The sequence below is a fragment of the Pelobates fuscus genome, chromosome 2, assembly GCF_036172605.1.
Source record: "Pelobates fuscus isolate aPelFus1 chromosome 2, aPelFus1.pri, whole genome shotgun sequence".
NCBI classification, from domain to species: domain Eukaryota; kingdom Metazoa; phylum Chordata; class Amphibia; order Anura; family Pelobatidae; genus Pelobates; species Pelobates fuscus.
Genome location: NC_086318.1, coordinates 63,872,927 through 63,900,837, shown reverse-complemented (window position 1 = coordinate 63,900,837; position 27,911 = coordinate 63,872,927). Strand labels below are relative to the sequence as shown.

The window sequence follows — 27,911 nt, the reverse complement described above, 5'->3', positions numbered from 1 at the left end:
CTATTTATGGGGTAATTAAACTATTAAACATTTATAAAAATTATCAAACATTGTGTAATTTTTATTAATATCAAAAACATTGATATTAAAGCACTGTATCCCCTTATTAATTAAAGCTATGAGTTAACTCACTATTTTTATTTCTTTTACACCCTGGAGCACATTTATTAGAGGAATAATATTTCACACAATAATTCACCAAAAAAGAAATAAATATATAATGTGTGTGTGACAATAAGTTAAAAATTTGGTAACTATATATGGTAGAATATGGCAATATTACAATGACAATAACCACAAAAAGATAACTTCTAAATCACTGTGTCTTAGAGTGATAGGGTTAGTTGTCAACTACAGAAATTATCTACCAGTAGGTGCCAGTATACTTAGCAAGTAACAGTACAGATTTTAGTACACATGAATAATCAGCTTGCTATTAGTAATAACAGTATCCAGCCAACACTAAGTTCATTTTTAAAGAAAATATACACATTGAACACTTGTATATCACCTCTAGAACTCAACAGGATTTTTCCAGAAGTTTGAAAGTACAGGTATTACAAAATGCTAATTGAATCATATGCAGCACATAGCAATAAAAAACAATGCTGGCATTTTAGATAAGATAAGCGATCAGTTCAGCTATTTAACTAGCTCACAGCTGCCTGTAGTTCTCACAAAGCAAATACTTAAAGGAACACTAAAGGGTCAAGAACACAAACATTTATTCCTGACCCTATGGTGTTAAAATCACCATCTAACCGACTTGGCCCTCCCCTCCCCTTACCAACTTAAATATAGCTAAATATTACTTTGATTCCAGTCTGCTGCTGGCTCTGCCCCTGATTTGTCTGCTTGGCTGACAAAATTAGAAGGGATTCTCACAGCCAATCAGAATGCTTTCACATAGGAAACTGTCAACTCGAGACTGTCAAGGAGGCAGATCAGGGGCAGAGCCAGCACAAGCCAAACACAGCTGTGGTCAATCAGAATCTCCTTTTAGAAATGCATTGAATGCAGAAGGTGAAGACACTGAATGGCAGTGCTGCACATTGTGCAGTACTGCCCAGGAAGCACCTCTACCAGCCATCTGAGGAGTGGCCAGTGGAGGTATCTCTAGACTGTAATGGAAACACTGCCGTTTTTTTCTGACAAAACAGTGTTCACTGCAAAAAGCCTGAAGGGAATGATTATACTGCTCAGAACAAATACAATAAGCTGTAGTTGTTTTGGTGACTGTAGTGTCCATTTAAAACATAGGTAAAATAGAGTTTCAATACCTTAGAACAATTTCACACACTTAGTTCCTTAATTTATTTACAATCCAGTGACCATGAAATCCTTAAACATTAAGATCTACTACAGTATTTAACAGTTATCCAAATTTAAATAACTGATATTACAACTAAATGAAAAGAGTGTCTAATATCTCTGGATAATAACTTGATATGCTAAACTTGGCAATTTACCAGTGAATTAATAGATTTTGCTACTTTCAGCTGCAGTCTGAAATCCTGAATAGAGATGTCCCGAACGGTTCGCTGGCGAATAGTTCCTGGCGAACATAGCTTGTTCGCGTTCGCCACGGATGGCGAACATATGCGATATTCGGTCCACCCCTATTCGTCATCATTGAGTAAACTTTGACCCTGTACCTCACAGTCAGCAGACACATTCCAGCCAATCAGCAGCAGACCCTCCCTCCTAGACCCTCCCAGCTCCTGGACAGAATGCATTTTAGATTGATTCTGAAGCTGCATTCTTTTTTTTATTGTATTATTATTATTTTTTTTTTTAGACAGAAGTGTTTTATATTTGAGCATGCTAGGCTGAACGTGCGTATATCATGGCTAGTTGCACTGAGGGTATGAGTATATAGCAGTACATTGTTGTGAAAGATGGCTGTCATGTTTAGGGTGTAGCTTGCACGTTATCAACTGTGTATTTATATCAGCAGCTCCACCACTAGTTATAAATCAAGTGTGAGCCGCCCCATGAGATGAGACTAGTGAATAACATAATACATGAACGGTTAAGGTAAAGGCATGTAAGGAACTACGACAATAAACTCTTTAGGAGGTGAAATAATGACATGTTTAAACACTTGCTACTTTACGATTAGTTAATGTGCAGAGAGCAGTTCATGTGATCAAAGGCATGGTGTGGAGGATCGGCTATAGTGGGACATGCTGGGCAGGCTGCTGTTTACTGCTTGAGCTCATCCGATCCCTTCTGAGCACCAGGTGCAGACCCTGGGAGACCCTGATACCTGGAACAACAAAGGCAAGTCTCTGGCTGAGTGCCGGGTTCGCGGCTTGAGGTGGTGGAAGCTTGTTTTGTCGGGTGGTCGGATCTGTCCCAGTGGTGCTTCACGTCCGGTGCGGGATTGTGGTGGCTTAAGGTGGAGGCGAGTGCTTGACGTGGGGCAGGCTCTGCATTTGTGTTTGTGCCTCCGGTCCCGTCTTCGACGCCTTTTGCGTTGGTGGATTTTAATGGGGACTGCTTCGCTTAGCTGTGGTGGAGCTTGTTGTGGCTGTGGTGGAGCTTGTTGGGGCTTCCTGCTTGTTATTTGCTTCTAAAATTGATTAAAGTGTCGGTCCAGCTAAGACTCAATATCCTGCCATGCTTTGCTGGTACCAGGAGGACACGCGGCTGCCGCCATATTGGGAGAGTCGCAGATGAGTATGTCAGCCTGGGCGGCTGTGCTCTGTGCGTCCATTAGCTCCAGACAGCCTCTCAGGGGTGGACCGGGATAACCCCCACCGGTCCGAGGGGGGGTAACGGAGCTCCTGCCGGGAAGTAGCCGCTCCTGGGCATCCCAGGATCGGGAGATTGGCTGCCTCCCGCGCCTGGTGAGCACCAGGCCACACTTGCCACGCGGAGGTAAGTAAGACTCTGTCGAGTTGCTGACCGCTATTAAGCATGTTGGGTCGGTCAGGTAGGAGCAACATTGCTGGGTCATCCCCTTCTGGGGTGAAATTCGCTTGTTGATAGCTGCTTAAAGTGAGATATTGAGGGAGCTCACACGAAGTGCGTCTTTCCTCCATGACAGCTAGGCCCCGCCTCCTGGAAGCTGCATTCTTAATGAGAGGGGGGACAGTGTAGCTGCTGCTGATTTAATAGGGAAATCGATAGCTAGGCTAGTATATTCAGTGTCCACTACAGTCCTGAACGACTCATCTGATCTCTACTGTAAGGACAGCACCCCAAAAAGCCCTTTTTAGGGCTAGAACATCAGTCTGCTTTTTTTTTTTTCTGTGTCATTTAATTGCAGTTGCCTGCCTGCCAGCGTGTGTGTCAGGCTCACAGCGTATACTGTGTCCACTTGCCCAGTGCCAGCACTCATATCTGGTGTCACAATAGCTTGCATTTAAAAAAAAAAAAACTTTTTGGACTGTAATATTATAGCAGTCAGTTTCCTTCACACGTGTGCGTTTCAGGGCCTGCCAGGGCACAGTGTCACACCAGTGCAACTCATATCTGGTGTAACAGTAGTGTACATTTAATAAAAACTAGAAATTTGACTGTGAAATAATAGCAGTCAGTTTCCTTCACACGTGTGCGTTTCAGGGCCTGCCAGGGCACAGTGTTACACCAGTGCAACTCATATCTGGTGTAACAGTACTGTACATTTAAAAAGAAAATACAGGGGGATTGTTGTCACCTTTCGGGGACCCTTGGTGTTGTACGTGGCTGGGTGGAGGAAGAGACCTTCAATGACATCAGTGAGGACAAGGAACAGGACATGGCTAGCTTGGTATCCAACCTTGTGCAAATCAGGAGTTTGCGGTTGTACAAATAGACTGCTTGTGGTTGTTTGCGGTGCGTTAAACGGGGAGTTTGGTCTGTAACTGTGAAGCGGGGGTAACCCTTACACTACCTGATCGATACAACATCATACCTGATGTTTTAAAGCACGTTATTCCAAACAATTTAGGAATGTTAGGTGATTTATGCCCTTTATGGATTAAAACCAGACTCTGCATCAACTATGTAATTTTCCATGGGAGTTTTGCCATGGATCCCCCTCCGGCATGCCACAGTCCAGGTGTTAGTCCCCTTGAAACAATTTTTCCATCACTATTGTGGCCAGAAAGAGTCCCTGTGGGTTTTAAAATTCGCCTGCCTATTGAAGTCTATGGTGGTTCGCCCGGTTCGCCCGTTCGTGAACATTTGCAACATTATTCAGGTATAGTCTGTTTTTACGAAAAATTTAAATAAACCTTCTGTAGTAAATTATCTTGTGTTCTGGAGAGGTAATCCAATAGATATGAGTGGATGTAAGAGCAGTGTGAAGATGTTCACAGAGGTTTAACCCCTTAAGGACACATGACATGTCATGACTCCCTTTTATTCCAGAAGTTTGGTCCTTAAAGGGAAACTCCAGTGCCAGGAAAACAATCCTGGTTGCTGAAGGGGTGAAAACCACTTCAGTAACTTACCTGAGGCAGCGATGATGTCCCACGTCGCTGCTTCTTCCTCCACTCCACTCCTCCCTCTGATTGCGTCGGCCTGTGGGCGAGACTGATCCCGCCCACCGGACGGGGAGACCTAATGCACATGCGCGGCAATGCCGCGCATGCGCATTAGCGCTTCCCATAGGAAAGCATTAAAAATGCTTTCCTATGGGGAATGAGCGACACTGTAGGTCCTCACACAGCGTGAGGACGTCCAGCGACACTCTAGCACAGGTTTCCTGTGCTAGAAACCAGGAAGTGCCCTCTAGTGGCTGTCTAGCAGACAGCCACTAGAGGTGTAGTTAACCCTGAAAGGTAATTATTGCAGTTTATAAAAAAAATAATTACACTTGCAGGGTTAAGAGTAGTGGGAGTTGGCACCCAGACCACACCAATGGACAGAAGTGGTCTGGGTGCCTGGAGTGTCCCTTTAAGGGGTTAAAGAGTAAGTAAATTGTGAGGAGATGGAACAGCTAAGTACGTAAAATTCTGGAAAGTTTACAGAGTGTGTCAAGGATCCCAGAGGGGAAAAGGTGTTTGAGAATGTGTCCCAAGAGATAATCTCTTGGAGAAAGTGTCATAAGTAGTTGTTTCCAAGAGTTAACATTTCCTAAGTCCTTGTGTAGCCAATTTTAAGTGATTTCTTATCTGTCCTTTTCACGCCCAACTTTTTAAAGTGACCAATGGAACCGGACTATTATAATAAGTTTGATCTCATCCTAATTGTCAAAAACATTAAGAGAAACCCTTACACTTTTTGGTTTTGTTTTTGTTCAGAATTTAAACAATTGCCTCCATCCTGAAAGGGTTAAGGAGGTATGAATACATGGATTTATGTTGTTTATTCTAAATTCATACCTTCTGTATGTCACAGCACAAATCAAGCAACGACATCTTTACCTTTACATTCCTATCCGCTTTAACTAGTCTGGCCATCATCTTCTGACCTTATTTATAAGTCCTTTTTGGCCAATGACATTTGCTGTAAGTTTTGTGTGTGAGGAGGTTTTACTATTCTCTAAATGCTGCTGGGAAAATCTCAGAAGTTCAATAGTTTCTAAGATGCTTCAACCACCACGTCTGACAATCTTCACTCATGCCACATTCAAAGTTACAAAAGCGAGCACTCCAAATTAAATATATTTGTATCTGGAGTGTTCTACTGTTTAGTTTTATTTAGACTTCATCCCATTACTAAAAGAAGAAAGCCAGTGGAAACAGGGTTTTCGCAAGGCAGCTCTGTTATGTCCCCTAGAGACATTCACTTGTGAGGATTTCCCAAGCTAATTCTAATGAAGAACCATTGAGATCGAAGGCACGTGTGTGTAGCAATTATTGCAATAAAATACTTCTCTCCAAGCACTCTCCAAGCTATTTCACTGAAAGCTGGGAGAGTGCACCCTAGGACACTTATGAAAGTGCTGATCTCTCTTGATAACTGTATAGTACAGGATTCTACAAATTGAGCTACCCGTTAAAATAATAAGCAGGATGTGTAATACACATATTACATGATATATAGACAAAATACATAGAAAATATGTTTTCTTTAATTACACAGGCAGACAATACACTGAGTATTGGGGCAAGCACAACAAAAAGGCCTAAAATATAGTACTTTGTATAAAGCAATATACGCTGGCCTTCCATGTTCAACAATCCTTAGCATTCCCTAATAAAATGGTTTATGTGGTCATTTCTGGAAGAAAGAAAAGAAAATAAAGGGGAAAAAAAAGAAAGATGATGGATAGGTTATAGTTTCCTTTATAGTTCTATCTTTTTTTTTTTTTTTTTTTTTTTTTATAAAAGAGGTGTGTGGAAACAGCCTTTAGTAACTGTTCTAAAATGAACCCTTTCTCGTATAATGAGGTTTTTCATTGTCTTTTTATAACTAGATAGCTGACTCATACCAAAAAAGAATCTATATCAAACTATTTATAAACGTCTGCTGTCAAATGGGAAATGAGCTATATATCCGTGTCACAGAACACTTAACTCTTTCTCTATGGATTACGGTTTGTTAAAAGAAACCAAAGATGTATTTGTTCTAATCAACAAATTACTAGACTACACATTTACAATCTTTCTGCTTAACGCAGAGGAACTGGACAGAAACCAGACTGAGAAAAAAATAAAATTCAAAGGAAATCAAATGAAGACTTTGTCATCTAGATTTATCTTTGCATTACTAACTTTACTATACAATAGGAAATCTAGCCCATGTATGAACATGTTTGGGAGGGGGGAAAAATCACTTATTCTTTTGTAATTAACTAACTATGTAAGAATAGTTAAATATACAGTATAAACATTACATGTTCATTGAAACCTTGTGTTTCAGAAGTCTGATCTGGTGTCAGGATTATGCAATTCTCCTATTTTTGTTAGTTTTGCTGAAATATTGGACTCACCCAACAATGCTGACCTGTACTTCAGTTATGTGGCTAGAATGATATCATTAACACTTACTGCAAATTCATAATGTGGTAATGGTAGCCATCAGAAGTAACAGTGGTGCAAACCTTCCAAGCATACCAAGAATACTAAGTTAATTCCCTGAAAAAAGTGTTAGCTTGTCTTAACACAGTGGCATAACATCCTGGCTTATACAAGCTTCTTGGAATTAGTGATTGTAAATGATTATTAGCAGTATATTATAGTCGGTTAAAATGTCAATATGATATTGTATGTTACAAAAAACATACAGGAAATTGCAGCTGTGATTGGAAATCTCGGTGCATTATGTCTACTCAAGAAAGTGGATGACTTTCATTGACTTTCATCATATAAAATATCTCTCTTTCCAAGGACACAATTTTGAACTTATGCACATTTCAGCCATTTAAACTCCAAATAGTACCCTCAAATCATTTATCCCGTTAAGAGAGGATGATGTATGTGCTCTTAATTTCCTTTCTGACCATCAGTCTTTTGTATCCCAACCTTTTATTATTCTATACTCTTAATGTAGGTTGTTTCCACCATCACTTTAATATTTAGCATTTCCATGTTTGATTATGGCCATCTTGAAGAAGGCTTCTCTTGACATATTGTCATTTTCATTTAATTTATCTAATGCCCTTTAATAAAACCTTTTTAGAATTCTTGAGTTTCCCAAATGATTTGTGTCCTTTTGTGATAATCAGACGCTCAGCGTTCCATTGGGGTCACATTTCATATAAGAAGTAATGGCCTGTAATGTCAAATCTAAATGTCATTATTACTTATAGTAATAGTAATAATAAAACGCGGCTGTCATAAAAATAGGACAGGGGTGTGACTAAACAGATACAAACTAGATTCTAACTAAACTGTATACTTGAAATGCCAAAACTAATTTTAGACATATTGTTTTCAATGGTGTATTCACTTAACATAAGCAAGAAGAAAACCTAAAATACATTTTCCACATACGTCATGCACCAATATATAGAAAGTAAGATTTATTCATTAAATTCCAGATTCCAGTAAACTGAAAACCAAACTGCAACATTTAGACAATAACAGCTAATTTGAGAATTTTCCCAAAATAAAATAAGATTTGATAGGAATACAAAAGTGTCATTATATTCAAGAAGTAATATAAAAAGCATTTATATTAATTATAATAACAAAATACTAATATTATATGGTTGGAACAGCTCTACCTTGATATGAACATTTTACAAATGGCTTTCTGTAAGTTCAGAAATAATGCTTATATGGTTAATGGTTGAAAAAGGTGGGTAGTGTCAGAGTGCTTCTAAGTTCTTAAACTAAAATGCCCTCTAGGCTTATAGTGACAATCTAATAGACAATAATGCTAATTGATACATTCTTATGCAAATGGTGATAGTCTTAAATATATGCACTCTGCACTTGTGAGAGTTTTAAATATTTAAAACTTATTTTCCCCTTGCATGTTCTATATATGGTACCCGAAATTGTATATATCCTAAGGATATATTCATATGATTCACTAAAGATAAGACATCTGATATAGACAGACCCAAGTTCTATGTTCAGTCTCTGAATAGCCAGATTGTATATATATATATATTTTTTTTTTAGCAGGGCGTCTTTAACTCTAAATTCCAGCTTTCTATAATTGTAAAGTGCTGTGGAATAAGTTTGTGCTATATAACTGATGATACTAATAATAATAATAATAGTATAGCTTGTTGCCATATCTCATATTTGACCAGGATGTGCAGTGTTAAATAATTCCAACAAAGAATGGGACAGATAATACAGTACAAATGTTCTCTCCAAAACAAAAGCCATCAACTGAGAATTATTGAGAAACAACTAGGGAATAGAAAATGTTGGGGGGGCTTGGCTACCTGCGGAGCTGAATGGCCGCATTCTAACTGAGCTCCCTCAGACCCGGGCACAATCCTAAGCAATCGGAGACTTCACAACGAAATGGGCAACCCTAAAAAGACTCAGCAGGTACAGGGGCAAACAGGGAAAAACCCCAACCCGAAATCGGGCTCCCTTACCCGTTATTTCAAAGATAACGCTGACCGCATGGCAGAGGTCGCAGCCACATCTCCCACCAGAACTGAGAGTGATGCACAGGGGGACATCCAACCCTTAAGCCCTCATTTGTCTGAGTGCTCCTCAATCCCGATCGACCATTGTAACGATCCAGACATAAAGGAGCTTCTAAAAAGCTTACCCTCTAAGGCCGATCTGCAGCACATGATAAACAAACTGGAAACTACATTCAACTCCAAAATAGAGGCAGTAGGGGCTGATGTCCAGCAATTGAATCTTTGGGTGGATGACCTAGAAGAAGGTCAACTTCAAACTCAAATTTCGAATATAACATCCACACTTGATTCCCACATTCAAATAATGTCAGCAACACAAAGGCATATTGACGATTTGGATAACCGTGGACGGAGGAATAATCTGCGAATAAGGGGAGTACCTGAGTCTCAGAACGAGGATTTACCACTTATGCTCACTGAATTACTCAATCTGGTTCTGGGCGAGTCGGGGGACCACCAAATTCTCTTTGACAGAGCCCACCGCTCCCTTAGACCTAGATGACTAGCACAGGATTCCCCCAGAGATATCATCTGTCGACTACATTATTTTACAGTGAAGGACAACATTTTAAAAACCTTGAGAGACACCACGCAACCTTTACTATACCGGGGCAACCAAATACAAATATTCCCGGATTTATCCTGGTACACGTTACAAGCAAGGAGAGCCCTCAGACCCATCACTGAACATCTCAGACTGAGGAATATCAAATACAGATGGGGCTTCCCCTTTGCTTTGATCATGATGAACAAAGGTGTAACATTCTCCATTACTACGCCTCTAGATGTCCTCCCGTTCACTAGAGCACTGAACCTACCAGACACTCCTGTAATCAACTGGGAATCTCCTTCCCTTAATCAAGACAACCCTCAATCCTCCCAACGTCAAAAGTGGAACACGCCGGCTAAAAACGCAGAAATGATCAAAGGCTTGTCTCCCCGCACAATAGGCAGACGGGCCCCCCTTACCACCTTACCCGACGAATAGCTTCCACATCGAACTAGACCATACCTACCTATGATTTTTTCAAGCTGCCGAGATCTACAATCAAGCGATATGTAAAGGAGGCCGGAAACATCTCCTATAAGAACGGTGATTCTACGACAAAATTATCACAAACCTGGAGACTCTCCCACAAGTGATCTTCAATGAAGGCCTTGAACAATCCTGATAATGCTAAGTTTCTTGGACTTGTACAACTTCAGCACTATTGTCTGACCTAGTCTTATCACAGCTCTCCATACATTGATTTGCTTGGATAACCACCTGATCTCACCTTGCTTGGACCTGTATCGAGCCGTCACGCTCAGGGCCTGCATGATGTTGGAATCAGGTCGTATACACATAGTAACTTTAATGTCTGTGTTGCGATATTTTGCTTGTCATTATTATACCCTATTGTATTCCTTCTAGTTGTACGAGGCTAACCTTGACCTTATTGCTCACTCTTTAATACTCATACTATTACCATCTTATGGGATTGTAGATCCTGAGTAGTAATTGATTACAAAGTAGACCCCCAGATCCCTGAAGCGGCAATGATCCTTTTTAATACTTAAGCCCTACCGCGCTCTCAGACAATTATAAGTTGACTTTACACTTTTCTCCTACATATTATCTTATTGTACACTTAAAGATATATATATAAAAAAAATAATAATAATAATTAAGTTCACGATAAGTCTACCACTAGTTACACCCCGATTAGACGGAACACATTAACTTTGCATTTCTTCTTCTACCATGTCTGCTCAAAGCAAGCCCAAATCAAAAGATATGACCATATATCTCCAATACTAAATACCACAGGGAGGATTTATAAGTCCCGGGTCCCAGGCTTACACCCGTGGTCCACAACCCCTAATTACAGAAGGTTTGTTCTCCTGTGTTGAGACCAACCTTAATTCCCTGATAGGCAATCACACCCTTTCTCGCCCTGCTTAAATACTACCCCTCTCTACCCCTCACTCACCCTTTACTCTTCTCCACTCCACCCTCTTTCCACCTCCTCCCCCCTCCCGCTCTTTCCCTCTCTTTCCCCTCCCTTCCACCTCTCCCATTTAACACATCCAGATACGTTCTTAAAGCTACAAACAAATCAATAGAGTTAAGGTTACAATCAATTTTTCACTTTCCTTTATTGCTCATCATCTTAACGGAATCGACATACCACCCCCCTAACGGAGTGCTATAACTTCCAAGGAAGGTGTAATTCACGTTACATTTAACAGCCTGATTACTTTTATTTTTGCTACATTTTACAATTATTTTTGGTTTACGTATAGCTGCATACAGGTCTTGCATCCGGATAGAAATTACAGTACTATAACCTGAAGTGCTTTTACCCGAAACTAATTCTGTTAAATAACCGCTTTCAATACTTTTCTCAAGTTCTCACACACTGGGTGGACACTACCTCAGACATATCTGTAGGCCAGACACCCATTACTAAAATACACGCATCATCAAGGCACACCATGATGACCATCCCGATACTCACACAAAATGCAAGAGGTCTTAACACTCCTGAAAAAAGATCAATGGCCCTCACTGACTTTCACAGGCATGGGGCTCAGATAGTATTTACTCAAGAAACACACTTCCGAAAAAACGTAGCACCAACATTTAAAAACAGAGACTACCCTAAAGTCATTTCTCAGACGCAAAAGCCAGAGGAGTAGCCATACTCTTTGGACGACATTTACCATTCACATTTTAAGACCAACTAGTAGACGACACGGGTAGGTTTATATTTGTAAAGGGTACTTTCTACAACATACAAGTTACGTTAGCTAATATTTACTTACCGAATAAGAAACAACCACAGACCCTAAAAAGAATTATGCGCAAACTCTCTATCTTCCAGAAAGGTATTTTGATATTTGGGGGGGATTTACATTTTGCTATAGATGGCTCTCTAGATACTACTGCTCCTACTCAAAATTACCTGACACAAACATGTTCACAAATGAAAAATGCATTATATGACGCCCAATTGTATGACACCTGGAGAACCATGCACCCCACAAAGAAGGACTATTCGTTTTACTCTCCTCCTACAGGGACTTATTCCAGAATAGACTCCATATTCCTCCAGCACAGATTTCTATATCTGATAAAATCCGCTCTATATGGACCAATTACCTGGTCTGATCACGCCCCATTAATACTGACATGGTCTATCCCGAATCTCCCTAGCCCGGCAACACAATGGAAACTCAATGATTTAATTTTAAATAACCCTGACACGGTTGCACAAATCCGGGAAATAGCCACTTATTACTTCATAGACAACACACGCTCGGACACCACACCAATCATGACCTGGGAAGCACATAAAGCATTCCTTAGGGGAGAACTTATTCGTATAGCAGCTTCCCTAAAACGTAAGAGAGAACAAAAGATCTCTCAACTCACGAAAGATATAAAAGATCTTGAAGATGATCATCAGGGCATATAAACAAATTTTAGCCAAAAGAACTGAATTAACGACTTTACTTTCCCTACATGCCAAACGCAAATTATCCCTCACTAAGAACTTATATTATACCCAGGGAGGCAAAGCTGGAAAATTGTTAGCACAATCCCTACAAAAAGAAAGACAATCTTGCTTTATCTCAGAAATCAAATCAAAAAAGGGCACGCTTACATGCCACATGCCAGACATCATTAAAGCATTCCATGAATTTTACACACACCTGTATAACTTGAGTGATTCACAACCAAACACGGATGACATTATCAGATTTCTAAATCCTAGGATCAAACATACTCTCCCACCCATTGACACATCCTTTCTAGACGAACCCATCACGATAGATGAATTCATACAAACTGTAAAGGTTATGTCCCAAACATTAGCCCAACACTTTGCGAATGCCTTTAACACATCTAAACTCTCTTCCAGCATCCCAAAATCAACACTGGAAGCCACCATAATGCTGATTCCCAAACCTGGCAAAGACCCCACACTATGTGGTAGCTATAGACCAATATCACTTATAAATATGGACTTAAAAATCCTTATGAAAATTATGGCCAATAGACTCAAGCCACTTCTGCAGGGCCTTATCCATCAAGACCAGGCAGGCTTTGTCCCTAATAGAGAGGCAAAAAACAATACTACAAAAATTCACAGAATTCACAGAACCATAAAACCCACAGTGCCCTCCTGGCCATAGATGCCGAAAAGGCATTCGATAGGGTCAGTTGGGCTCTGCTGACACACACAATACAACAGCTCGGATTCGGCCAGCGTTAGCGGGATTGGCTGAGCGCCATATACTCTCTCCCGACAGCTCGGCTTCGAATCAATGGCCAACTATCAACCCCGGTGACAATAACTAATGGCACGAGACAGGGTTGTCCTCTCTCTCCGATCCTATTCATCCTAGTTTTAGAACCCTTCCTCCAGGGGATCAGGGACAATGAAAATATTCAAGGGTTTCAAATTAACCAACATGAATATAAAATTACTGCATACGCAGATCACCTTCTATTTACCATATCTAACCCTGCCTCAACACTGGCTGCCATTATCTCTGAAATGGAGACATATAGCAAGGTCTCCAACTTCCAAGCTAATCTTGCTAAATGTGAACTACTCCCCATCTACTCAACTAATACCTTAAGCAAGTTAATACAAGACAAATTTAGCTTTACTTGGGCACCCACTTCTATTAAATACTTAGGGGTTCATATCCCAAATGACTTAAACTCTATCTACCAACTTAACTTCCCCCCATTAATTTCCTCCATCACCAATAATTTACAAAAATGGCACAAACCACAATTTGGGTGGCTATAATCAACATAATCAAAATTAAAGGGACACTCCAGTCACCCAGACCACTTCTGCTCATTGGAGTGGTCTGGGTGCCAACTCCCACTACCCTTAACCCTGCAAGTGTAATTATTGCAGTTTTTTTTTTAAAACTGCAATAATTACCTTGCAGGGTTAAGTCCTCCCCTAGTGGCTGTCTATTAGACAGCCACTAGAGGGAACTTCCTGCTCTATAGCACAGTGAGGACCTCGCTGTGTGAGGACCTCCAGCGTCGCTCTATTCCCCATAGGGAAGCATTGAAATTCATTTTCAATGCTTTCCTGTGGGGTGCGCTAATGCGCATGCGCGGCATTGCCGCGCATGCGCATTAGGTCTCCTCGGCCGGTGGGCGAGATCAGTCTTGCCCACCGGCCGACGTAAGCAAAAGGAGGAGCGGCGGGGGAGGAGGAAGCAGCGACGTGGGACATGTCGCTGCCTCTGGTAAGTCACTGAAGGGGTTTTCACCCCTTCAGCAACTGGGGATTGGGGGGTGGGAGGGAGAGGGACCCTCCAGTGCCAGGAAAATGGATCGTTTTCCTGGCACTGGAGTTTCCCTTTAACCTTCTCCCCCGGCTGCTTTACCCCCTACAGACACTCCCGGTTTCATTGCCAAATACATTTTTTAACACAATCAGGTCCTTATTCACAAAATACATCTGGGTCAACAACCCACCCCGCCTGGCACGAGTGACTCTAATCAAAAGTATAGAAAAAGGGGGAATGAACCTGCCTGACATAGATTTGTATCATAAAGCAACTCATTTACACAGAATTTATGAATGGACAAGGGACGTCCCAAACCATCAATGGGCGGTAATTGAAAATTTAGCCTCTGGCTACAAACGCACCCACCACTGCCACAAGTGAGAATTCATAGCACTCATCCCACGATTTCACCGACGTTAAAAATTTGGCACAAATTACATAATACGACTGACATTGCTCCTTCCCCTTCCCCATTATACCCGATTGCACACAATCCTCTCCTCCAAAGAGGCTCCTTGGGTAATGTATTTGCACATTACCACAATGGCTCCTCACTACAATTAAAAGATGTGATTCAAGCAGGGAAATAAAAAATCTTGACCAGCTCACGAGTCACACAACAGGGAATCAATTATTTAAGTATCTCCAATTGTCACATTTTGTCACATCTCAACAACTCCTACTTAAAGCAGATAGACAACTAACAAAATTCGAACTCTTATGCTCTACGCATTCGATCTCAAAAAAGATTCTATCAACCATGTACTCACTGATAAGGGAGATACGTGACACAGAACTCCCAAACTACACCTCTAAATGGACAACTGAATTACAATTAGCTTTCACCCCCCATCAATGGCAAACAATCCTCTTGACCGCCCAAAAATCCTCCACTTCCCTCGCAGTACAAGAAAGTAACTTTAAAAGGATATGTCGCTGGCATTACACACCGACTAAAATTCACAAAATTCACAGCGCAACATCAGACCTCTGCTGGAGCAGGGATCGGCACACCACGCCCACATCTGGTGGCAATGCCCTTTGATTGCCACATTTTGGAACAGGATCCACAAAATCGTAAAAAACATTCTACAAGCCAAATTTCCACTAGCTCCTAATAACTACATTTTTCTTTTACCACCACCAGGTTTGCAAAAACACGAGAAAGACCTATTCAACCACCTAGCTATGACCGCCTCTCAGTTGATTCCCACACACTGGAAGCTACCAAAAGCTCCCTCCGTGAGGGAATGGATTCAGAGAGTAGAGAGTATGAAACTGATGAAAGAATTGACACACGCCAGACACGGTAATATGACTAAATTCACCAAGATTTGGAAACCTTGGGCAGAGTTTATCAACATAAACCAAGCACTATAACTCATAGATAACCACTTGCATGTACAACTCAATTCGAACAATTCGAAACTCACCACAGATACAACTGCCCTCAACCCAAACACATACAAAAACATCCAATTTCCAAGAAGTGGTTCCATATAACAAACTGGCTCCTCTTTTTAAGTCTTACTCTTTAAATAAACATGATCAGATATCATTAATAACGTGATCAGACTATAGAACAAATTCCACACAGGTAGACGAAATCGACAAGACAACAACTTGAGACTTATACTACACCCCTATACTATACCCTTCTACCAAGGCAAAAGATCGCCTTACAGACCCACTTTCAAACCGAAACCTGAACTTATCTTTACAATATATTGAGGTAACTAAAAGTTGTTAATCTTCAAATTTTAGATTATCGACTCTTTACATTTCACGCACTGTTTTCCAAAGCTGTAATTTTTGTTTTAGTATCAGTTCTTGAATCTGTGTATAGCTCCATTGTTAAGAACTTCTAGTGCACTCTACATGTTTTCGCATTGTAACATGTTAAGAATACTTCTATGTATGGTAACCTATTTTTGAACATACTTCATTGTTTTGTCTAACATTATTGGATGTATCTGTACCTATACTTATGCTTCCGATATTTATACTCATGTATGTAACACCGTTATATAAAAAAGAAAACAATAAAAACTTTACATTTAAAAAAAAAAAAAAAATGTTGTGCCTGTATAACTAAAAAAATAATCTTCAATTCAGGTATTCTTCAATCTTTTTTTTGGCTTAAAGTTTACAATTCCCCTGTCGATTCTTAACAATTCACAGTTTAGGGAACAATTCACATTGCAAATACCAACAGCTGTTAGATGTGTGCTTCTGATGATCACAGTTTTTTCCATGGTGAACAACTGAGCTTAAAGGGAAACTATATGCTAGAAATACAATAATGTATTCCTAGTCTATAGTGCCACCCTCGCTCATCCCCTTTTACCTTTTACCCCTCCCCACAGCACTGCAGGGGTTAAAATCCCTTCTGTCACTAACCTGATTCCAACACTGATGTCCCTCGTTGCTTGGTCAGGCTACACCTTTGCTCTTCCTAATGTCAATATACGGCGAGCTCAGCAAGTATATTAGGACAACCCCATAGGCTTATACAAGCTTCTTGGAATTAGTGATTGTAAATCAATGTATCAATGTTTTCCTTTGGGGTTTTAGCTAATGCTGGATGCCCTCATGCAGAGTGTTAGAATGTCCAGCATCTGTTATTCAACCAAAAGTTGCCTAACAATCCAGAAGTGCCTCTAGTGGATCTCTGGTACACAGCAACATGAGGTGGAGTTAATCCTGCAAAGTAATGATTGCAGTTTCTCAAAAAAACAATTATTACCATTGCAGGGTTAAACTGACATAGGCACTGTACTCTGACCACTTCAATGAGCTGAAGTGGTCTGGGTGCCTATAGTATCCGTTTAGTGCCTACAGGCCACTTACGTCCAATTCCACAGATACCGACCCCCACTAAGAATTTACCATTTAGCAAATTATATATATATACGGTATATATATATATATATATATATATATATATATATATATATATATAAATTTTACAATTATTTGGCATATCATTAAGACAGCACACTATAAAGGTTCACGGAGTGCTTGCAAATTACTTATGTGATCATCTAAGTAAGTGGCCCTTTTCATATTTTCATACATCTGAATTGCCATATTTCACATGTATTGATTGAAAACTACTCACCATTCTGATAGATAGGTTTAGGTGCTTGAATATAATTAAATATAGAATAACTGAATGTGTTTAAATTTAAGATTTACAGAGAGTTTGCAGTAATTAACTTGTCTTTTTCTCCTTACACCTAGATGAGGCAAATAATAATTTTTAAACAGCTAGTGACAGGTGGTAATTTTTATTGGTGGTAAGAAGCACCTGCTTTCTATTTAGTATAGAAACCAGGTGCTACGAAGCACTCTATGGGAGATGTTAAAACTTTTGGCAGCTGTTAATTACCAGTCATTAAATGTTAAAGAATGTATCGGGGAAACAGTCAGTAATCACTAATGACAGTGACTTATTTTAGCGATAACTGACTTGTGGGTAAATTATTGATGCAAGCATCAAAACTATCTCTGTGTGCATTAATATAAATAGTGTCAAAATACAGCATTTGAGATATGCCCGGCTAAATATTTAGAAATACCATTAACACGTCAGGTCCATGACAGCTCTTTAGTTTTAATTTGAAAAAAAATGAATTTGAAAAAAAAAACCTTGAATGTTCTAATACATTGTTCAACATGTAGGAAAATTATACAAATATGGGTAATATTTTGGTAATGCAGGACCTGCCTCCACTCTGGATTCAAATTATAAAAAAAATTCTCCATACTTACCGTAATTTTCTTTTCCTGGCTATAATTCATGGCAGCATCACTAATGGGTTAGCTCCGCCCCTAACAGGAACAGGACAGGAAACAATTAATCAATTAATCAACCAGACTATAGGTATAAAAGGTCCCTCCTCCTTCCAACCCACAGTCTAGTATAAAGCTTTAAAAAAAAAATTATTGGGAGGGTTGCTGATGCTGCCATGAATTATAGCCAGGAAAAGAAAATTACGGTAAGTATGGAGAAAATTTTCTATATTCCTGGCCATTCATGGCAGCATCACTAATGGGTAATACCCAAGCTCTGCAATCAAGGGAGGGTGAATAAAAACGAGACTCCAATATCATGCTGCAAAGGAGAATTTATTCACGAGAGATTTACTGAGGACAAAACCCCTCTACCGAAGGATGATGAAGAAGAGACCACATCCAATTTGTAATGTTTGATGAAGGCTATAGGAGACGACCAGGTGGCTGCCCTGCATATGTCATCGGAAGGAACCTCTGCCCAATTAGCCCAGGTGGTGGCCAGAGCCCTCGTAGAGTGCGTCTTTATCTTTTCCGGAGGAGATATTTTCTTTAGTTTATACGCCATATTGATGGTATGAGAAACCCAACGCCTCAAAGTAGCCGTAGATGCCGCCTCTCCTTGTCTGTATCCTGACGGGATAATAAACAATTGCTCCGACTTTCTAAACTTGTTTGAGACCTCAATATATTTCATGACACACTCCCTCACATCCAACTGATGGAGCTTAACTTCTTCCGCAGAAGAGGGGTACTGGTAAAAGGAAGGTAGAACCACTTGTTGAGCCAAATGAAAATTAGAAACCACCTTTGGTAGGAATTCCATTCTAGGTCTTAGGATAATTCTATCATGAAAGACCTGAACGTGTTCAGGGTCACTGGAGAAGGCTTGAATCTCCGACATTCTTTTTGCTGTCGTGATTGCCACCAAGAACAAAGTCTTGTACGTCAGATTAATAATACCCAACTCATCCAACGGAGCAAAGGGGTTTTCTGACAACACATCCAGTACCAAAGGAAGATCCCAAGGAGGAGCGTAGTTTCTAGAAGGAGGTCTTATGCGTATAGCTGCCTTAAAGAACCTTGCAATGATGGGGTCTAATGCCCTTGAGGTGTTACACAGGGCTGATAGAGCTGATGACTGCACCTTCAGAGTGCTTACGCTTAAGCCCTTTTCTAGACCTTCGTTTAGGAACTCCAGAACATCTAAATTCGAAGGCTGTAGGAAATTCTTGGACTTATTATTCACCCATACACGAAACACATCCCATATCCTGTGGTAGCATGCAGATGTGGAACTTTTCCTGGATTTCAGCAAAGTATTCACCACCGGCTCTGGTACTCCTTGTTCTAAAAGTCTCTGCTTCTCAAGAGCCAGGCCGCCAAGTTCCATTGGTTCGGATTGGGATGCACCGCTGGACCTTGTATCAACAGGTCCATTCTCAGAGGAAGAGGCCATGGAGGACCCACGCACATCTTGTTCAGGAGGGAAAACCATGGTCTTCTCGGCCATCTCGGAAGTATAGCAATCACTGTCTTCTTTTCCTTCCGAATCTTCCTCAACAACCTGTGAATCATAGGCAGGGGAGGGAATGCATACCCCAGATCGAAGTCCCAATGATGGGAAAAGGCATCTTGTCCTGCTGACTGATATTCTGCCTTCAGAGAAAAAAACTTCGGGAGTGAGAATTCCGAAACGAAGCCATCAAATCGACCTGGGGTGTGCCCCACCTTGATGCTATCTGTTGAAAAACCTCTGGGTTTAATTGCCATTCTCCCGACATAATTTTTGTTCTGCTCAAATAGTCTTCCAGAACATTTTCTTTCCCAGGTAGATATACTGCTTTCAGGCCCTGCAGTTTGTCTTGAGCAAATTCCATCAATGGAGATATTTCTCGTAACAGAGCCTTGCTTTTGGTACCGCCTTGTCTGTTTACATAAGAGGCCACTGCTCTGTTGTCCGTCTGGACCCTCACCCAAGAATTCGATATTGCGTGTTGAAACCCTCGCAGGGCATATAATATTGCTCTCAGTTCCCTTAGGTTTGAGTGCAGCTTGCTCTCTCTCTGAGTCCAGGATCCTTGAATCCAATCCCTTTCTAAGTGTGCACCCCAACCACTTATACTGGCGTCTGTCGTTACCGTGATCCAAGTTGGATCCTCCAGGGGAAATCCCACGGAAAGGTTTTTGGTATTCTCCCACCACGTCAGGTCGTCTATTGTTCTTCGAGAAATAGGAATATTTCGATCCCAGTTTTCCTCTTGCGTCTTGCAGAAACTGCATCTGGATTGGGCGCATCTTCCACTGTGCCCATTTCACTAGGCCTATAGTTGACGTAAGGGAACCTATAAGGCTCATAAATTCCCGTGCCGTAATGCATCTCTTGTAGCGAAGATTCCTTATCCTTGTCCGAATCCTCTCCATTCTTTCCACTGATAGATTTACTTGCCCGATTACTGTATCTATGGTAGCCCCCAGGAATACAATCTTCTGAGAGGGAACCATCATACTCTTCTCCATGTTTAGTTTCCACCCATGTTTCATGAGTATATTCACGACCCACTTGGTGTGGAGTGCTACCGTATGGCTGGATGGTCCTATAATCAGAAAATCGTCCAAGTAATGGTATATCTCTATCCCTTGCTTTCTGATTACTGCGACTAATGCGATAAGCACCTTTGAGAATGTTCTCGGAGCCAGGCTTAATCCGAATGGGAGTCCCCGGAACTGGTAGTGATTTCCAAAAACACAAAACCTGAGGAACTTCCGGTGCCCCATGTTGATTGGGATCTGGTGGTACGCATCTTTTAGATCGATTGACGTCATCCAATCCCCCGCACTGATGTTTGGAATAATCGTTGAAATAGATTCCATCTTGAATGATTTCCTTTTTAGTTTTAAATTCAACTTCTTCAAGTCCAGGATAAGCCTCCACTTCTTTTGAGGTTTTGGGGCTAGAAAAACAGTAGAATAGTGGCCCAACTTCTTTTCTCTTTTTGGAACGCATTCTATTACTTGGTCTTTCAGGAGTTTTGAGATGCAATCTTTCATGGCTTTCTTCTTTTCTCCTTTTGCTACCCGAGACTGGGTAAACACATTTTTTGTTGGCATGGTCTCGAATTCTAACCTGTATCCTTCTTCCAAAATTGAAAGGACCCAGGCGTCTGTCACACTTCTGACCCAGACAGGATAGAAAAGATGTAGTCTTCCCCCTGTAATTCCTGTCTTGGCCGGCACACGTTCAGAAATTTTTACCTTGTCTAGCTCCCCTTCCTCTGGAAGATTTTTGCTGGGTGTTTCTCCAGTTTGGTCTGGAATATTCTTTCCCCGGTTTATATGCTCTACTTTCTCGAAAGGCCCGGTCTTTATATCGCCTATCTTTCCATGTTGTAGAGCCGTATTTTCTGACTTGAGGAAGGAACGCTTTCTTCCCATCCACAGCCTTATGTATTGCTTCATCCAACACCTTTCCAAACAGGAGATCACCTTGAAAGGGAAGTGCGCACAGGGATGCTTTTGAAGCGTAGTCTGCCCCCCAAGAGTGTAGCCATAAGGCTCTTCTTGCTGCTATAGAGAGGCCCATGCTTTTCGCCACCATTCTGGTAACATCCAGAGATGCTTCTGAGCAAAATTCAGTTGCCAGCTTCAGATCTCTCAATCCTTCCAGTAGATGCTCCCTGCGAACTCCTTTAGTGATATCTTCTTCTAAGTTGTCTAGCCATACTTTAAAAGCTCTTGTTAATGTTGTTAATGCTACTGCTGGATGTAGTGCTGATCCTAAGGCCAGGTACGACTTTATCAGGCTGGCATCTAGCCTTTTCTCCATAGGTTCTCTCAAATAAGCCATGGAGTCAATGGGAAGGGCTGTTTTCTTAGCCATATGAATGACTGCGGCATCAATCTTGGGAACAGAATTCCAGGTTTTGCAGTCTTCCTTAGCGTAAGGATATAATCTGAACACCTTACTTTTCAGTGTCGCTTTTCTTTCTGGTTTTTGCCATTCTTGAGAAATTATCTCTTTAATGGTAGCGTGTACTGGGAAAGTAGGCCTATTGGCTCTCAAATCCTCAAAATATCTATCAGATTCCTTTATTTCAGTTTCTTCCTCTGGGAATCTCAGGGTCTCTCTGATTATGTTGATCAATTTGTCAACTGATCTAGAATCCAGACTTTTTGAACCATATTCAGCTTCACCTTCTTCGTCTGACATATCCTCCATCTCCATATTATCACTAGACTCCGATGAGATTTCTTCTCTTCTCAGGTGTTTAGATGAGGACATCTTGCTTGTGGTTTTGAACCCTTCAGCGATCGCCTCTGCAATCCATTTTTTCAATTCTGTCTGTGGAGACTTTCTTCTCTCCCTTCCTTCTGCGGCTTCTGTCAGACAATCTAGACATAAGTTACGTCCACTTGGTGCAATTTGATTGCAGTTCACACACCTATTCGTTTTCTCTTTATGCTTTCTAGGTGAATCCTCTTGTGGATTGCTCGGGCTGTAGAAACAAGAGCCATATTTATAATCGTATATTTTTGGCCCATAGTGGCACTCTTTTAACCCCCTCCCATATGGGATAAATATATATATATGAGGCTCACCTATGTTTTCTAGACACAGATCTTGAGGCAGAGTGAGAAGCCATCTATTTAAACAAAACAATAATGATTGTTATCCTAATACATTTGACAACTAAGCCACCAAAAAAAGGAAAAAAAAAATTATTTACCTTACTTCAGCAAAATTCAGTCTAGGACAGCCTTAAACACACCAAAACAGTTCCCAAACATCAGCCAGGGCATTGGGAACGTCCAAAAAACGCTTATTTATGGTTTCCCGTTAATTTAGAATTTTGGCGCGATATCGCTTTAAAAGCCCCGGCGGTTCGCGCATGCGCAATATAATTTCCCGACGCCGGAGCTACTGCGCATGCCCCGCCTGCCGAACCCGGAAGTGGCTTCAGATGAACGAGCAGACATAGATGCGAACTCTCTACTCCAGGGGAACAAAAGCCAAACACCATGATTTTAATCCTAGACACCAGCTTGAGACAAGATGAAGTTTAACAGACAAAACACTACACTGAAAATCCCCAGAATTTTAGGGTAAGATCAATTCAGTCACTTACCCAGCTTCTCCTCTGCCACAATTCTGAGGGGGGGGGGTTATTGATGCTTAAAGGGGAATTTTTAAGGATACACCGACCCCACATCATTTAATCTTTTTACAGCCCTTTCCATTTAAAGAGGTACATACACTAACTTGTAGCCTAACTCAGTTAGTCCTGCTCTTGCAGGCTGATTACTGAGTTATTCAGATAAAGAGAGGCTGAACTTTATCTGGAAGGAACCCATGGTAAACATGGGGAGGTGGCCTCAAAAAAAAAATTCAAAGGTATAATTCCTGTTTGTCCTGCCAAGGACAGAAAAAAAGACTGTGGGTTGGAAGGAGGAGGGACCTTTTATACCTATAGTCTGGTTGATTAATTGATTAATTGTTTCCTGTCCTGTTCCTGTTAGGGGCGGAGCTAACCCATTAGTGATGGCCAGGAAATTGGTCTGTTGTATTGGTAAATGAATCACAACTTTCTTCTTTAGCCAGAACCATGGACTTCTGTGTCAGAACCACCTGTTTAAATTATTACTGTATACAATAACCATTTCTTCAAAAGTCTCAAACATGTGTGTGCAATTGTTTCATAAAAAGGAAGTCTTGTTAGGTTGACAAGATTTGTATTTAGAATAATATTGAATAATATTGATAAGGATTTTGTTGCATCATTTTAATTTCTTACATTCCCCTTTTGGATGTTAACATTTACATGCTTTGACCAGATTATATCACCACATTAAAAAGCCCATATACCCTATGAGGATCTTTAGTATTTGTTCCTCTGATTTTTATCCTGTGATCCTATGAAAACTTTGTCAAAGCTGAAGTTTTATTTTTGTTTTATTTTTAATTACATTTTTTTCGATGTTTCTCATTTATTCCTCATAAGAAACAGCATACAACAAAATTAGCCAAAAACTATTTTAAAAACTGTAACATATAATACATGCTTAGTTTTTACTAGAGATGGCTGTATTGGTAGTGGCAGTACCCTTTTAAGGCTCGTCCTGACCAGCCTCTTTCACTTTCATTATACCAAGCAACATACACATGAGGGTTCTGCTTTTTCTAGAGAAGTATTGTAACATTATAAATATTGCACACGTATTAGTTGCACTCACAGAATGATTAAAATGTGTAGTGCCTCAAAGCCTGTCAGGGATTTTGCAGTGGTTTAGTGGGAGGTCTCCTTCTTTCAAATTATATGCAAAGAAAATAAATTATAAATGGATAGACAAATATGAGTAGTATGAAATGCCTAATCTTTATTATAATTTTGGTATTACCATATCACTTATTAAGACAAACTAAAACTGCTAACTAAAATGTTCATTACTAAGCCATTTTTTAAATATATAAAAGCAAACATATAAACTGACAAAATTAGAGATTATAAAATTTTCTTGTATTGCGGACAATTAATCATTTCTATTATAAATGGTAATTTATGTGGCTATAATGTCAATTATTTGACTTAAATCAAGACAGGCATTCTACATAATATTTTATGTAGGTTTTAAAGCTGATTGGCAGGAAGAATTAAGTCTTTTTGAAAACTTTCTGAAACAATGTAGCAATCTGTTCCAAATATTACTCGCTAACTTAACTTTAAACACGGTTCAGTTTAAGAGGTATTTAATTGTAACAATGTGTAATTCTAAAAACAATTGTTGCATAGTGATTGTAGAGATTGAGTTTGTGGAGAAAATCATGTGTATGGAGTGCATTGTGGAACGCAGAAGCAATCAGGAAGTAAATCAGAGTTATAACCCTTATGATACCACAGTGATCGAAAGTGTCAGACAGTGGTGTGATATAAAGGGAATACAGGTGTGTGACGAACTACACTTCGCCATTGGGTTTTGGAGAGGCCTGATTGCCCGCCTCTTGCCCTGAGACTATGGCCCCTGGGGTGTATTGCTGTTTAAGAACTCAGTTTGTGCATATTGGATTTTAAGACACTGTTCCTGCCCCTTTAAATATTATTGGAAAAGATTAGCACTTTCGAAATGGCACTTCGAAAACAGCCGAAGTGCTGAAGTAGTCGAAGTGGCTGCCATTTTGTTTAGACGAACACACCCAGCTGTGTTTTTCCGTTGAGTTCATGGAACTCAAATCGGACACACGACAGCACGAACACCGCTGAACTTTACCTTCTATGGAGCTTCGATGGGAGTCGAACTGCGTTCGAGAATTCGAATGGCCACTTTAACATTGGGTATTTGCATGAACGGCCTATGTTCGTGCATTCGAACTGAAATTAGTATTGAAAATAGACCGACTGCACAGCCTAAATCTGTGGAACTATTTTGGGCATTAAAGTCATGCTTGCATCGGGTCAAAAGAAACTTCCACAAAACTTCTGAACCCCTGCTCTGATCTGGGTGATTTCTGGATATGTTGTTCACCCAGATCAGGACTATATGTGGTGTTTTTCTGTCTGTGGTAATATAGTTAGTCCATTGTATTCGTTAATTGTTTCACAGGCAGAGGGGAGGGTTTGTGTACAGTAACTGGGAGTGTTCAAATGTAAAAACAGTTTTTATTGGATTGTGCATTTCATGGCCTGTGCCCCACAAGGTTCACGTGGGCGGTAACCTTGTGGGGAAATACTGTATAAAAGAAGCAACTGTACCATTAAACCTTCAGTTCTACTTGACCCTCAACTCACAGCCTTGACTCGTGTTTGGAGGGGACAGCTATAATCACTACAGGGATTGCTATGCTCTTCATACTCCCTTAGCTTCACTGAGCTCTTGTAAGAGCTTCTTCCTGTTCCTGCTTTACTCTCTGGGGAAAGAGAGGTTCACCCACTGGAACCTGGAGCCTTATTGTAGATCCAGGGTTGGTAGGAGGCGTCGAGACCCCAACCAAGCTGCGGCAGATCATGGGGTCTGTGGTGGTTATGGTGTCTGGTGCGGTGCTGATGGTCCTTGGTAAGCACTAGGAGCATCTGTCTACGTTCCAACCCTCAACCAGCCCAGGGCAACTATAACAAGGTGAAAGGAACATTGAAGATCAGACAGGAATACAGACCAACAGGATCCTTAAGCAAGGACTATATATTGACAATGGGGGGGTGGGGGTTTATACATAATGGCTCATAGCAGTTATGTGCTTTTACTGATTCTATTGTTGGCAATCCATGAGGAAGTCTAAGATTGGTGGATGAAACACATAGGACCTACTGCTGCCTTTTAATTTAGTTGAATAAATATTTTTCAATCTTCATCCTGGTGTTCCTGAGTGTTCCTCCAGCAACCATCAATAAAATAAGATATCGTACTAGCTCACCAGGGAGATCCCAAAGAGGTTTGGAGGCACTACAAATTTCAAGCATTCTGTAAGTGCAACTGATGAGCATGCAATATTTATAGTATCATCAGAATAATCTAAATACAATAATAAATTAAGAATTTTTAGCTTTCCAAATGCCAGTGTCATAAAAACATTTTGTGGGTCTGTTACAGTTATGTGTAAAAAAGTGCAGCACTTATATAAATTGCTTATCCTGAAACACAGCAATATCAAATAAATATGATACATCAATCTTTGAAAATCAAAATTGAAATCCAATAACTGCTTATCAGTTGAAAGATATTGTGTTTACAACTTTCAATGTAAAACACAAGTAAAAAAAAAAAAATCATTGTTTTACCCTGTGAGTAGTCAGATTACTTTTGCATGATATGCATTTGGCTGCCCAAGTGGGATATGGTTGATTTCCAAAGGTTAAAAGGAGGGCTTGGTGTGGTATAAACAATAATGAATTTAAAACAATTAGAAAGCTACATGTAAAATTTCCATAAGCAGTCCATATATAAAATAAGTTAGAAGTTAAGTTACAGCAATGCCTGCATTTATCTAATGATCTGCAGGACGGAAGTTCTTATCGGGATAAAATACCATGCAAGCCCTCCTTTTCTCCTTTCACAATTCTTGCCACAAGAAGGACAGATGAGTTAATTTTCCTCAAGATTAGTATTAAACACTTGCAAGATTACTGATCATTATTTTTGTGCTCGCAATGCCAAATTCCTATCCAGGATGACAACAGGCAGATATCCAGTTGACGTGACAACTCCTCTTAGGGGAGAAAGGGAAAAAGCTAGGGAACAGTTTCCACACAGATCTTTTTATTTTTCTTCTTCATTAAAAAGCTTTTTTTTATGCTGAGAATATAGTTTTTTCCCATGTATCTTTCACTGCGTAATTGCTCAGATGTTCTGCTCAGGATATCAGTTTTATGGGATATGTTACCTTAACCCAGCGCCGGGCTCCCTTGGCACTGGTGACCTCTCCTCCCCCACCAACATCAGCTCCCGAGTGGAGCCGAATGCGCATTTAAACCCACTCATAGGAAATAATTACTCAATGCTTTCCTATGGGGATCTTTTTTGATGCTGGACACTGAGGACATCCAGCATCAAATAAGCTTGATTTACTCAGTGTAAATCCTGGAAGTGGCCTCTAGTGGCTGTCAGGGAGGGATTAACCCTGCAGTGTAAACATAGCAGTTTCTCTAAAACTGCTATGTTTTCAGTTGCAGACTTAAAACTAGGGGGCCTGACACCCAGACCACTTTATTGAGCTGAACTGGTCTGGGTGCCTATAGTGGTCCTTTAAATTGTCTTCATGATGAAGATCAACACTCCCCACATTCAGAAAATTAAATAGAACCATGTTCTCATACAGATAAACACA

General features: G+C 40.4%; 1 protein-coding gene across 1 annotated transcript in view; it reads left to right on the top strand.

The window, feature by feature from the left end:
- The window catches only part of SNTG2 (syntrophin gamma 2), a 539,246-nt gene that overhangs the window by 278,671 nt on the left and 232,664 nt on the right, over window positions 1-27,911 (top strand). The gene's annotated exons all lie outside the window — the stretch shown is intronic.